This window comes from Equus quagga, chromosome 7 (genome assembly GCF_021613505.1).
Source record: "Equus quagga isolate Etosha38 chromosome 7, UCLA_HA_Equagga_1.0, whole genome shotgun sequence".
Lineage (NCBI taxonomy): Eukaryota > Metazoa > Chordata > Mammalia > Perissodactyla > Equidae > Equus > Equus quagga.
The window spans coordinates 66,202,533-66,216,493 of record NC_060273.1 but is presented as its reverse complement, the minus strand read 5'-3'; the positions used below and the strand labels follow the sequence as shown (position 1 = coordinate 66,216,493).

Below are 13,961 nucleotides of genomic sequence, written 5' to 3'. Positions count from 1 at the left end.
GATAATAATCTCTTGAGCCTCAAGATGGTGGAGCAGGATCCGCACAGATTCCAGAGCTGTCATATCTCAGCAAGAGCCTCAGAGCAGAGACAGTTAGCAGAGCAGGAGGCTGGTGAGGAGTCCCACACACGCCTGCTTGAGGGGGAGCCTGGAACAGAAAGCAGTGAACTGACCTGGGACGAGCCTTCAGCTTGGTACACAGCCTTGGCCATTCTGGTTGTGACAAGTGTGGAGTTAACTATTTCAGAGCAACATAGAAAATAGCATTTTGTCCTTTTGCTAAGGCCTTACTTTATGTCAATGATGATAAGAGTAAATAACCTATCTCTTGAGGTCTTAGTCCTTTTCAGTCACTGGGTCAATGCTTTATGCATATCATTTCATTTAATCCTCGCATCAACCTATGGAGTAGGTATTATTATGCTTCTGAGGAAAGACACAGGAAATAACTTGGCCAACGTCACAGCCAGTGAGTTACAGAGCCAGGATTCAACTCAAGAATGTGTGGCTCCAAGACTTCCTGATTCTGCTGAGCATCAGAGACCTGGCTCAATTCCTGTTTGTTCCACAAACCAACTGTGTGCCCTTGGCAAGTTGTTTAACTTCTCTGGGCCTCATTTTCCACATCTGTAAAATGGGTAGGTTGGGCTAGCTGCTGCGTTAGGCTCCCTCCAGCTCTGATATAGACTTTGAACCCCTTGAGGTACAACACCTCTGAATCTCCATCACTTAGTGGAGGGCCTGACCCAGAGTAGGCACCAGGTCAACGTCTGTTGAACTAAATCAATCCTGATGGGGCCCCAGCTTCTAGCCCCACATGTAGTTGCCATTTCCAGATCTTTGCATTTTATAGCCTACTCCCACCCCTTATTGTCCAAAGTTCAAAATACTATCATTTGTCCATTTTGGTTGTTTTCCATTTTTCCTATTAAAAAAATGCTTCTTTATATCTTTTAATGGACTAGAGTTTCTCTCGAGTATATATGCAGATATGGAGTTTGGGGATCATGGAGTGTACCAGATTGTTCTCAAAAGTTGTTGTAGGAATTTATATTCCCACCAGCTGTGGGAACTATCCTTTTCCCATATCCTTTCCAAAATTGGGATTTGTCAGATTTTTAAAATTTTTGTCAGTTGGATGAATGTGAAATATATTTAAAATAATTTTAACTTTTCATAATGGAAATTTTCAAGTATTTACACAATAGAGAGAATACTGTAATGAACTTCTATGTATTTATCATCCACCTTCAACAATTACCGACTCCTTACCAATTTTCTTTCCTTTCTATTCCACCATCCATTATTTTTAACCCAATCCCAGATATCACACCATTTCATCTGTAAATATTTTGGCATATATCTCTAAAAGATAAGGACTCCCCTTTTTAAACATAACTACAATATATCATCAAACACCTCCAAATGTCAACAATAATTCCTTTATATTTTCAAATATTTGAGTCAGTGTTCACATTTCTCCAATCGCCCTATAGTTTCTCTTTTTATACTTGTTTAAATTAGGGTTCAAGCAAGGTTCGTACATTGTGATTGGTTAATATTTCTTAAAATTCTTTTAATTGATAGGTACCCCTTCCATCTCTCTCTTTCTGTTGTAATATCTTGAAGTTCATTTGTTAAAGAAATCAGTTGATTTTCCTGTTGGAGTTTCCCTCTGTGTGACTTTTGCCTATTTCCTCCCTGTGGTCTCATTTCATGTCTTCCTTACCCCTGTGTTTCCTATAAATTGGAGGTGAAGTCAAGAAAAGGGGTTAGCAAACTATGGTCCATAGGTCAAATGTGGCCCCCACCCTTTTCTGTAAATACGATTGTACCGGAACACAGCCATGCCCATTTGTTCAGCTATTGTCTCTGGCTGCTTTTTGTGCTGCACCAGCAAGAGTTGAGTAGCAACCGAGACCATGGAGCCTGCAAAGCTTAAAATATTTATTACTTGGCCCGTTAGCAAGAAAGTTTGCCAACCCCTGCTCTAAAGACTTGATCAGATTCCTGCTTGATTTGGGGGCATGATTTCTTCATAGGAGGTCGTGTTTAATGCCATCAAGAGGCCCATTATGTCCAGTTGTTTCTCTTTGTGTAATATTATTAGTTAGATCAACTCACTCATAAGGAGTTGCAAAATGGTGATCTTCTGAGTCAATCCTTCTTCATTCCTTTTTCATTTTATCTGTCAGAATGCTTCTGTAAAGAGGAGCTTCCTCTCATTTACCATTTGGTCGCCTGGGGCACAGTTTTTGCAGGAAAGACAGAATAAATGCTTAGTTGTTTCCTTTTGTTTACTAGTTTTCAAAATAATGAGTTGATTTCCTAATATCTTCCAAAGATGATCACTGAGGTCTTTTGTTTATTTTAAAGATATCATTGTGAACTCATGGGTTTAAATATATTTGATGTTTTTCAACTCATTGCAGTTATTTTCTTTGATGATACTCAAATTGTCCTGACTTGGGCCAATGGGAGTCTCTTCAAATTGTCTCCTGAGTCCCTTTGCCACAAATCTAGCTTGCTTGGCCTGTGGCACTAAAAGATAGTCTAAGTACACGTTGTACATTTTCTGCCCCAAAGCTGGAATCAGCTATTTATTTTTTCCAGGAGCCCTGGGTCCTGTAAGTGAGAAATAGTATTTAGAGACCACAGTCTGGGCACTTAGGGTGCTCATTAAAGTGTTGATCATTGTTTCTAGACCTGAAAATAGTTGGCAGAACTAGGAAATATGGTGTTGGTTGTTTCCAGATCAGCTACATCAAAAATTCATACTTCAACTTCCAATTCAAATCCAGGATTATATGGTTCTTACTTAACCCCTTTCACCTTTCATTTGTATCTCCTTTCTCTTACACCGAAAGTCCCAGTTCTCAACACCACCAACATAATAACTCATGTGTTTTATCCCACACTGCCTCTCTAGCAATGTCCACGTAACAACCTAAGACTACCACTAACGATATGATGACTGAAAACAGGCAGCCCTTTTTAAAAGCCAGAGTAAAAAATTCTGAAAACAAAAGTGGAAAGGAATTCAGCAGGAAGTGTCTGTGCTGACTCCCTGTGAGTGTGTGGCAGTTTGCATTACTGCTGGAATTTTTAATACTACATTCTGGTGTTCAGAATTTAGTTCTTCCGTGTGGTAAACTCTTAAAATCATAATCCTTGCCCCCTGGGAATTTACACACGTCTACAGAGTGGAAGAAGCATGAGGTTATAGCAGTGTAGGCTCATGGAACGATTGTCGAGTTGGTAACTCAAGTAGACTGGTGAGCTCCAGGCTTCAGTTTCCCTCCTTAATACGTGAGGATAAAGAAAGGAAGGAGAAATTTGCGAGAGGAACTTAGGTAAGTCAAGTCACGTCTCTAAATCGTTTCCTTGTTTATTAAAAAGGGGTGCAGGGATTGGACTGTATCCTAGCCACAGCAGCTTTCTTTCTGTTTTCCAATCACACCTGCCTCAGGGCCTTTGCACTTGTAGTTCCCAGTGCCTGGAACACTCTTGTTCCTGCTCTTATAATGACGGGTTGCTTGTCATGACTCATGTCTCAGCTTCAACATCACCACCTCAGAGAGGGCCTCGTTGATCACATAATCTAAAATAGCCACTCCCCATTACTTTATCATATCAGCCTGCTTCATTTCTTCGCAGCATCATTACTTATCTAATCTGTTTACTTGTTTATGTCTATCTCTCCCCTCTCTAGAATGCAAACACAATAAGAATAGGGTCCTTGACTTCCTTGTTCACTGATGGATCCCTAGGACCTAAAACAGGCCTGGTATGTGATAGCTGCTGAATAACAACGCCTGTTGAATGAATGAATGCCTGCTAAATGAGTGGATGGACTAGATAATCTCCAAAGTCCTTTTCAGCTCTAAGTCCAAGACACACTCAATATATAGTCACACTGCATAACAATGCTTTGGTCAATGACAGACACGTATAAGATGATAGTCCCATGAGATGTACCATACGGCCCAGGTGCGTAGTGGGCTATACCATCTAGGTTTGTGTAAGTACACTCTGTGATGTTCGTGCAATGATGAAATCACCTACCAATGCTTCTCTCAGGACGTATCCCCGTTGTTAGGCAATGCATGACTGTAGACTCACATACAAGCGTGACTGTACCATTTAACAGATGTGGAAACTGAGGCAATGAGTGACCTGCCAAAGGTTTCACAGAGAGGGAGGTGATGTGGTCCAGTAGCACTAAAATGGGAAGTCAAAAGCAGGAGACTTGGGTTTGGGTCCTCACACCATCCTACTCTGTCAGCCTTCCTTCTGACAGCTGTGCCAACTGGACAAGCCCTTTCACCCCTCCGAGGACAGTCTCTCTATTCAAAGAGAAGACACACTAATTACTCTGGTCTGAGGTTACTGTGAGATAATGAAGCTTTGTGACTTGAACAGCACTAGGCACTTTGCAGAAATGTTTTGCCCTTGGCTCCCAGGTCATCCCCAGCGTTGGGGGCAGGGGTGAGGAAGGACGCTCAGGCCCAGGGCTGTGGAGGAAGGGAAAGCCAGCTGGTTGCCACGGTTTGTTTACTCACCTGAGTCCCCAGCCTGCCCCTAGCCTTGCTGCTCTCACCTGCTCAGGTAAAGAGGTAGGAGGAGTCTTGCTCAGCCAATGAAAGGCAGTCATTCTCTTAAAGGTATCCAGCAGCTGGCAGGAAAACCAGCCATGGGACCCGGAGAGTTCCCGAGTGGGTGCCAGGAGGCAGCTGTGCAAGCTGGATGTAACTAAGCCCTCCATGGGCACTCCGTGACCCAGGGTCTGTCACTCCGTGTCCTGGAGCGTGCTTTCTTCAGAGAGGCCTCCTTCACCTTGCTCAGAACCGGCTTTCCAGGAGTTTCCCACGCCTAGCTGCCCTGGCAGACACCCAGGGAGGAAAGGCAGCGTGGCCTTGGCAGCTGCCTGCCAGTAAGGAGTCCACAGGTGCCAGGGAGAAGCCATTGCCCTGTCCTGACCCCCTTCGGCAACCCTGGTGAGTCCTGACACTCTGGGCTTCTTGAACTTTAGCACAGCAGGGTGTGGTGGGAAGATGCCTCTCCCCAGGGGCAGAAACCTTGGGTGCTGGTTCCAGCCCTGCTGTGTGGCCTTCAGCAAGTCCAGCCCTCTGAGCCTCTGTTCCCCATCTGGGAAAATGAGGAGCTCAAACTTCCACGTCAGCTTTCCCCTTTTATTATTTTCCGCTGTCACACTCCTTGTTTTGAAAGATTTTTGTCTGCCAAGCTGTACCTGTTACATAATAAGTTGTTAATTGGTTTTTCCACTTGTCTGTTAATTGGGGCCCTGGGATAGCCAATTCGTGTTTTCTGGTCAGCAAGAGCAAACCGTGGCGTTACCACTGAGCTGATGTAAGTTTAACCAAAAGCAAAGAAACGTGGTGTTTTAGTCTGTCTGTGAGAGCTTATCTAGAGTCAATATTTGATTTTCATTTGGCCTTTTGAAATAGGAGAAATAGGGCACTTGTGAGTAATTTCCAGAGAATGGGGACTGTCCGTGGGAACCCCTAGCTCTGGCTTGCCCGGTTTGTGAGGGCACCAGACAGAAATACTGTCTTCACACCCCTAGCCCAGCTTTGATCTCTACGATACATGGGATGCGTTCTTGAAAGTGGGGTCCTTTGGCCTGAAACTTCCTATGTGGGGCTGGACTGCTCCTAGGAGCTCCCACACTGGGTTCATCCCGCCTCCCACTGAGGCCAGGGAATCCTGGATGGGGAGCTGAGCTTTCCCTCAGGCCTCTGCTAGAGGTAGTGGGGGGAGTGACAGACAGGAAGGTGTGGACACAGGGTCTGGGGCAGGAGTATACGGTGGGCACAGCTTGGGCTGGGAATCAGGAGCCAGGACCATTCAGCGCTGACTAGCTCTGTAGCCTCAGGCAGGCTAACACCTTCCAACCTCAGTTTTCCCAGCTGTAAAATGGGGGTTGTAATCTTGGCGATGCCTGCCTACCGGGATTATCCTTAGGGCCAAACAAAATAGTGTATTTCATGGATGCTTAGAGTCCACAGATCTTAAATGCATCCCAAATCCAAAGATTGGAAAAACCCCCATAAACATGCATTTCAGAATCGATGAAATAGAGTAATGAATGTTTTATAAAATGTGACCTCCGTGATAAAGAATTATTTTGATTATGATGGAATCATGGCTGCTTGTTGTTTAAGTTCTTTGACTTTTTTTTTTAAGATTTTATTTTTTCCTTTTCCTCCCCAAAGACCCCCAGTACATAGTTGTATATTCTTCGTTGTGGATCCTTCTAGTTGTGGCATGTGGGACGCTGACTCAGCGTGGTCTGATGAGCAGTGCCATGTCCGCGCCCAGGATTCGAACTAACGAAACACTGGGCCGCCTGCAGCGGAGCGCGTGAACTTAACCACTTGGCCACGGGGCCAGCCCCTTCTTTGACTTTTTTAAGATACCATTTATTGGGACTTTTTGAAATGTAGACTCATGAAAACAAAAAAGCAGGAGAAAACAGCTCACTGAGTCATATATTTTCTAATGAGTCCTGGAGCTGAAACCCGGGCCTGGAATGCGGCCCTCGTGCACGAGGCAGGGTAGCATGTGGTTAGAGCGTGCACTCTGGAGTCAATCATCTTCAGTTCAAATACAGACTGTAAGACCTACTGGTGACTGGGTGTAAGTCACCGTTCTATGCCTCGGTCTCTTCTGGATTCTAAGATGTGGTAGGGAGGGAACGACAAAAGCGCTGGCTGAGTGGTAGCCTTTGTTGTTGTTGTTAAGTTGGAGTTTGGCTTAGAACAGGGACTCAGGACCCACATACACGTTCCACGAGAGATTTCCAGATCCAGAGGCTGCTGATCCTTGGAGATTTGAGTGGGCTGGATAAACTGATTCAGGGCAAGATGCTCTGGTCAGTTTCCCCATCTGTGAAATAGGGCCTCTCACACCCCTGCCACCATCTGGGGCAGCAGGAGGCTCCAGGGAGACGCTGGATGAGCAGGTGCTTGGGAACCGGTCCATGCCCTCCAGGGCAGGAGCTGTTGCTGCACCTTTCTTCGGGGGCCGGTCAAGCTACCGAGCCCCTTCCATTCAGTCCTTTGAGCCTCCTTGCCCTGTTCTCCCCTCTCCTGTGCTCCCTGCTGAGCAAATCAATCTCAGGGAATGCGAGTTCAAGGGTTGCAATGGCGCCCCTGCTCCCAGCGAGGCGGAGGGAGAATGAGGTGGACGGAGAGCTAGAACAGTCGTTTCCCAGGAATGGGAAAGGCAGCCACTCTTGCCCAGGCTTTGGGCAGATGGGGTGTGAGAGTGTGTATGTATGTGCGTGTGAGCACATGAGCTAACGAAATTCAAGTTGAAAAATTCTAAGGCTGTGAAGGCCGCCAGAGAGGTCCTGTGAACCAACACCAGAAGGTTTCAGCTGTACCCCAGGGAAGCCTCCTGCACATCTTCCCTTGGTAACCAGCCCTGGCATCTCAAAATCCTCCCAAGGGCGTGTGCAGGGTGTGTGTGAGCATGTTTGAGGGCCTTGGCTGTCTGTGGTAGGGCGTCCATGGACACCAAGTACCCAAACCTTGCAGAAAAACAAGTTTGTGGGGCATGGACTGGGGTGCAGTGGGGGTTGGGGGTTCCTCCAATCACCACGAAGCTTAGAGGCACTTTGTGGAGGAGCTATATTTATTGAGCACCCACTGTGATCTAATGATTGTGCTGGGTGTTTTCAGTTCATTATCTCATTTAATCCTCACAGTAGCCCATTTTATTATTCGCATTTTACAGATGAGAGCACTGAGGCTCAGAGAGGCTACAGATCTTAAGATTGAATAAGGTTGCTCAGCTAACAAGTGTCAGAACTCTCATTCAGATCTGTGTACGTCTAAATCTGGAGCCTGGGCCCTCACCCATCCCACTGGAAGTTACAAATTAGACCAAATACTAAAGTCCCCAGATGCATTTTGTTTGGTCTACACAGTATTTTGTTTTTAACATTTAAAAAATTTAGATGCCCAACATTTGAAAATTGGGCTATTTAACATAAAAGTCTAGATTCTGATTTTTCAAAAGAAGTCCAAAGGAAGAGGTGACACTACCGGTCCACGTTCTCATATGCCAACAATCAATTTGAACAAATTATCAGCTGCTGCCTTTAAACAGGGCATGTGACCTCTAGTTTGCCACAGTCCCCAGCACTCCCTACTAACACCCAACCCACTTTCTTGTTTATGATACCAGCCTGGCCTTGCAGGCTTATAGTGACCTGGGCTCTGGTCCTAGCACTTAAACTGGCTGTGACTTTAAGTAACTTGTGACACCTCTCTGGACTTTAGCTGTAACTAGCTGGGCTAGTTAACATTCTGAAATAACTTCCTAAGTGGCTTTCTATGTTGCTGGGAGAGAAACCACAAGTCCCCAACATATCCACATGTTGGCCACCTGGCTGTGTGTGATCTGAGTCTGTAAATCACATCAAGAGTGGCCAGTGTTATTTACTCTTTGTCGCCATCATTCCACTGCACTGCATGTCTGATGTTCCTCGTGACATGAGACATTTGGGGACAGGTAGGGCCTGGTAGCACCAGTCCTGGAGTGATGCCCATTTCCAACACTTTGGTCAAAGAGTCTGATGTCCACGTGACTTTGTTCATCTGTTCCAGAAAGCCTGATTGAGATTTCAGCATCTGAGTGTCCTATTCTGACCCATTTTTTGCTCTTCAGTGCACGAGAGAAAATCTACAGCCCAGCTGAGAATGTTCTCTCTTTCTCTGTCACACACACACGCGCACACACACACACACACACACACACACATACACCTCTATGGGTCAGAAATAGCTCTGCTTTATAGGTCACCTATCTAGTGTCTCGCTTGAGTTTCTGAGATCAGATCTTTAGAGCCATGGACTAGGAGAGATGGAAATGCGTAGATCATCTTGTCCAATCATAGCAAATACATTTCACTTCATTTGCTAATTTCAGTCCATCAGAAGAGTTTTGCAGAGGCTTCTGAAGCTACACAGAGGCAAAGAATGATCATACGCTGAGCTCTGTCAACAGTGTCAGCTGTGGGCGTGGCAAGGGTTGTAGCAGTACTTATGCCAGGAATTGCTCAGATGTGGAAACTGGCCTGGGAAGGGCAGGTGACTAGCCCAAAGTCACTCAGCAAGGCAAGGCAGAGTCGGGTCCAGAGGCAAGGTCTCTCTTGACTTTGAAGCCACTGTTGCTTCTACTATATTAGCTCAGAGAGGAAAACTGAGACTGGCAGGGGAAATGAGAAGCAAGAGTAGGACCCAGGAGTCCTGTTCCCCCAAGAGGCCTGGCTGGAGTTGGGGCTGAGGAGTTCAGTTCTGTCCCACTGGACTGAGCCCTGCCAGCCTGGCCTCTTGGCTTCTGCTCCACTTCTCTGAGTCCCTTTGCTCCTGCCCCAGTTTCCTGTCTCATTTTCCTCGGGCTCAGAGAGTGTACATCGGAGCACGGGTCTCCAGGGATGCTAGGCCCTACATACCCTCTTTTGGCCAGCTTCAACAAGCTCCCCAGCCCCCTCTGTTCTGGAAAAGAAGTCCTAGGACAGGGGTTCTTAACCTTGTTGATGCCATGGACTCCTCTGGCAATCTGGTAAAGCCTATGGACGCCTTCTCAGAATGTTTTTAAATGCATAAAATAAGATACATAGGACTACAAAGGAAACCATATTTAAATACAGTTATCAAGACGCTTTTCAGATTTTTATGATATAATAATATATGCTTTATCAATACATTAAAAATGAGATCTGGCAGCTGCTATGACAACTATAACATCTATGATTTCTTTTGGTGACACAGTCACAGGAACTGTCAATATTACCATGGTCACTGCCTACATTCATAATGCAACAAAGTATTTAACTTGAGTTAGAGGTTAGTGAGAATAAGATGGAACTTTTTACATTCAAGTTCAGAGACACCCTGACTTTTCTCTGTGGACCCGGGCCGAGATCCTTCACTCTCGGATGTTCAAGGAGTCGGCTGCTCCAGTGGTTTGCAAAGCCCTGTGGGCCATGGAACCCTGGGGTTTCTGGAATTATTATGGAGGCCGCCACATGGTAGGGGCAAGCAGGACAACCGTCCAACCAGGTGGCCTCTGAATCCACCTCCTCTGCCTCAGCCTGAGCATGTTCTTTTTCATTTGAGTTCCTTTTGGTGGTTCATATAAGATTCCTTTGTAAGAAAGGGGTCCCCTGTCTTTGTCTGAATGGCGAGGCCAGCTGAGAGCAGTGAGGGGTTGCTGGAGGCACGCTGCTATTTGGGGACAGGGTTGCCTGTGGAGGGCCGGAGGCAGCAGCGGGGGTGGGGAGCAGGGGCCAGGAGTCAGGAGACCTGAAATTGAAGTCCTAGTTCTGCCACTACCTCAAGTTTCTCATCTGTGAAACACAGACAATGATACATGGGTGTTGAGAGGACCAAATGAGAGACAGTTTTAAGAAATAAATATAAAGAACTATTGAAGGTATTTTAATATATTTGTCTCTAAATCTGAGACCCTTTTCTCAGCTCTTCCTTGGGGTCTTTTTCTCCACATCAACAAACCAGTAGTCCCTCTATCCCACGATGTATAATTCCAGTCACCCAGCACACTGATGCAGTCTGATTTGTGGTTGAACAGCCAATAGCTCAGTCACCCCGTCTGCCAGTTGACCTCCTAGATACCTCCTCTTTGCTGTGCCTACTGCCACATCGTTATCTCTGGCCTGCATTTCTCTAACAGCCCCCAGGCTCTCTCTGCTCCAGTCTGCCTTCCGTGGACCCCACACACATTCTGACTATGTCCTTCTTCTGCTTCAAGGCCCCTGGTGTCTCCTCTCTGCACGCAAGGCCAGGGCCAGCCTCCAGCGCATGGAAACCCAGACTCCTCAGGACCCGCCTGCAGCCTCCCCACGCTCTCCCTTTCCCCCGCATCCCTACCTCCTCTTGCAGGGAGGCTGCTGTGCTCCTGTTGCTGGAGTCTTTCCTGCATTCGCCATGAACCTGGACAACAGTGCAAGCCCTGGGAGCTGTGGGAAGAAAAGATGATTCAGGAAACTATGATTGCTTCTCTCCCAGACACCGTTGTGGTTGGCAGGCGGCAGCTGAACGTGCAGAGGACTCAGAGGAGTTCTGTTGATGGGGACAGGGGACAGGTGTGGCTCTGCCCTCTGTTGGGGCCAGGCAGGTTATTTTCAGAGACCAGCCAGTAACGCTGGAGAGAGCTGGGAACACCTGCACAGTTGGGCAAAATCTACCATTTGCTACACTTATTTGAACCAGAGACAGGAATCAGGTCACTAGGAACAGAATACAGCTAAGCGATGAGGAATTCATAGAATCTCTGATTCTTAAAATGTCAGAGTTAGAAGAGACCATGTGGATCCTTCCTCTAGTCTAACCTCTGCTTCAGGCAAAAAAGGGAAATGACTTGCCTAAGGTCACATGGGTTTGAGTAGAGCCTGGACTGGAGTCGATCTCTGATTTTCTTCCCGATCTCCATGTTCTGGGCTCTGGCTTCCGGAGTCCCACCAGGAGACTGAACAACTGGTCCAGGACTCATTTACCAACAATGGGTTAATGTCACTTCTGGGCAATGCAATACTGGCTCTTTTTTTTTTTTTTTTTAAAGATTGGCACCTGAGCTAACATCTGTTGCCAATCTTCTTTTTCTTCTTCTTCTTCTTCTCCCCAAAGCCCGCCAGTACATGGTTGTATATTCTAGTTGTAGGTCCCTCTGGTTGTGTTATGTGGGATGCCACCTCAGCATGGCCTGATGAGCGGTACCATGTTTGCGCCCAAGATCCGAACCTGTGAAACGCTGGGCCGACAAAGTAGAATGTGCGAACTTAACCACTTGGCCACGGGGCTGGCCCCACAATACTGCCTTTTACCAGGGGTTGTCAACACCTTAACCCAAAGGTCCCCAGCTGGGGGACAGTGACAGGTTACAAGTGTGCTGAGATGTAGAGCCCTCAGGTCTCAAGTGGCCAAGTGAGCCTGGGGCAGCCGGAGCCCCCAACCTCTGATGGGACAGTCACCTGCAGGCCTCAAACAGCCTCATTAGTTTAGCCCTTGGTGGGGCATCCAGATGTTATCATGTGCTGTGATGGGAAAAAGGGGGAAGCACTGCCTTAACCCCAAAGCGCGAGTAATTTCAGGGGTGGTGCGGGCAAAGGTGGGGGGAGAGAATCTAAAGACACAGGTTCTAGTTCAAGCTGTACTATTTCCTTCTGACTTCTATATTCTGAGAGGAAATAACAGGAGAGAAAAATAAGAGGTACTATTTATTGAGCCTTACATCATCTTTCAAAGAGTTCTTTAGGTAGGTACTGTTATCAACTCCATTACACAGATGAGGAAACTGAGTCAGGGAAATTAAGGGACTTAGCCAAGATCCCAGAACTAGGAAGTGGTGGTGCTAGGATTAGAACCCACATCTGTCTTTCTCTGGATTCTGTGCTCTTAACTACTCCGCCGTATGGACTTGTTTGGGGACTAAGAGGAGAGAAAGATCTGGGGTCTTTCAGTCCTGCTCTCCCGACATCAGAGCTGGTGATTCTCCGTCCAGCCCAGACTACAGGGGGGCCTTCAGCAGGAGGGAAGCAGGCAGTAGGGTCCTAAAGACCCCCAAGAAGTAAAGACTAGCCCCCACCCTTGCCTTCACGGGTGTGAGATTATCAGCAGGCCTTCTGAGGGGTGTTCTGCATGAAGAGAACCATGATCCTCCAGGAGTAGAGCCCCCAGCCCTTGGGGAGGGAAGGGCGCTGAGATTTCACGGGTTGCTGCACTACCTCTGAGACTCATAGAAATAAGGCAGCTTATGCTGACCCTCCCTTAAGTAATGACTCCTACTTACAGATCCGGTGACTCTGCCAAGTCTTTCATACACATTAGCTCACTTTATTTTTATTTTCTTATTGCCTAACATTGGATTATAACATTATATAACTTTCAGGTGTACATCGTAATATATTTTGAATTCTGTGTAGATTACATCATGTTCACCAACCAAAAACTAATTATAATCCATCATCACACACAGGTGCCTAATCACCCCTTTCATCCTCCTCTCTCCCCGCTTCCCCTCAGGTGACTACCAATCCAATCTCTTTTGCTATGTGTTTGTTTGTCGTTGTTTTTACCTTCTACTTATGAGTGAGATCATACGGTATTTGACTTTATCCCTCTGACTTATTTCACTTAGCACAATACCCTCAAGTTCCATCCATGTTGTCACAAATGGCCGGATTTCATCATTTCTTATGGATGAGTAGTACTCCATTGTGTATATATACCACATCTTCTTTATCTATTCATCCCTTGATGGGCACCTAGGTTGCTTCCAAGTCTTGGCTATTGTGAATAATGCTGCAGTGAACATAGGGGTGCATGTATCTTTATGTGTTTGTGTTTCTAAGTTCTTTGGATAAATACCCAGCAGTGGAATAGCTGGATCGTATGTAGTTCTATTAATCTTTTGAGGAATCTCCATACTGCTTTCCATAGTGGCTGGGTCAGTTTGCGCTCCCATCAGCAGTGTACGAGAGTTCCCTTCCCTCCACATCCTCTTCAACACTTGTTTCCTGTCTTGTTAATTATAGCCATTCTGACCGGAGTGAGGTGATAGCTCATTGTAGTTTTGATTTGCATTTCCCTGAGAGCTGATGATGTTGAGCATCTTTTCTTTTCTTTTTTTTTTTAAGATTGGCACCTGGGCTAACAACTGTTGCCAATCTTTTTTTTTTTTTTCCTGCTTTATCTCCCCCACCACCCCCCACCTGCCCATACACAGTTGTATATCTTAGTTGCATGTCCTTCTAGTTGTGGGATGTGGGACGCCACCTCAATGTGGCCTGACGAGCGGTGCCATGTCCGTGCCCAGGATCCGAACCCTGGGCCGCCACAGCGGAGTGCGCAAACTTAACCACTTGGCCACGGAGCCGGCCCCTTGAACATCTTTTCATGTGCCTGTTGGTC

At 46.4% G+C, this 13,961-nt stretch overlaps 1 protein-coding gene across 1 annotated transcript in view; it reads left to right on the top strand.

The window, feature by feature from the left end:
• The first annotated feature begins 4,761 nt into the window (after nucleotides 1-4,761).
• LARP1 (La ribonucleoprotein 1, translational regulator) overlaps nucleotides 4,762-13,961 on the top strand; it is an 82,619-nt gene continuing 73,419 nt past the window's right edge. Inside the window, exon 1 of the mRNA XM_046666534.1 lies at nucleotides 4,762-4,997. The gene's annotated coding sequence lies outside the window, so the exon portion shown is untranslated. The remainder of the gene's footprint in view (nucleotides 4,998-13,961) is intronic.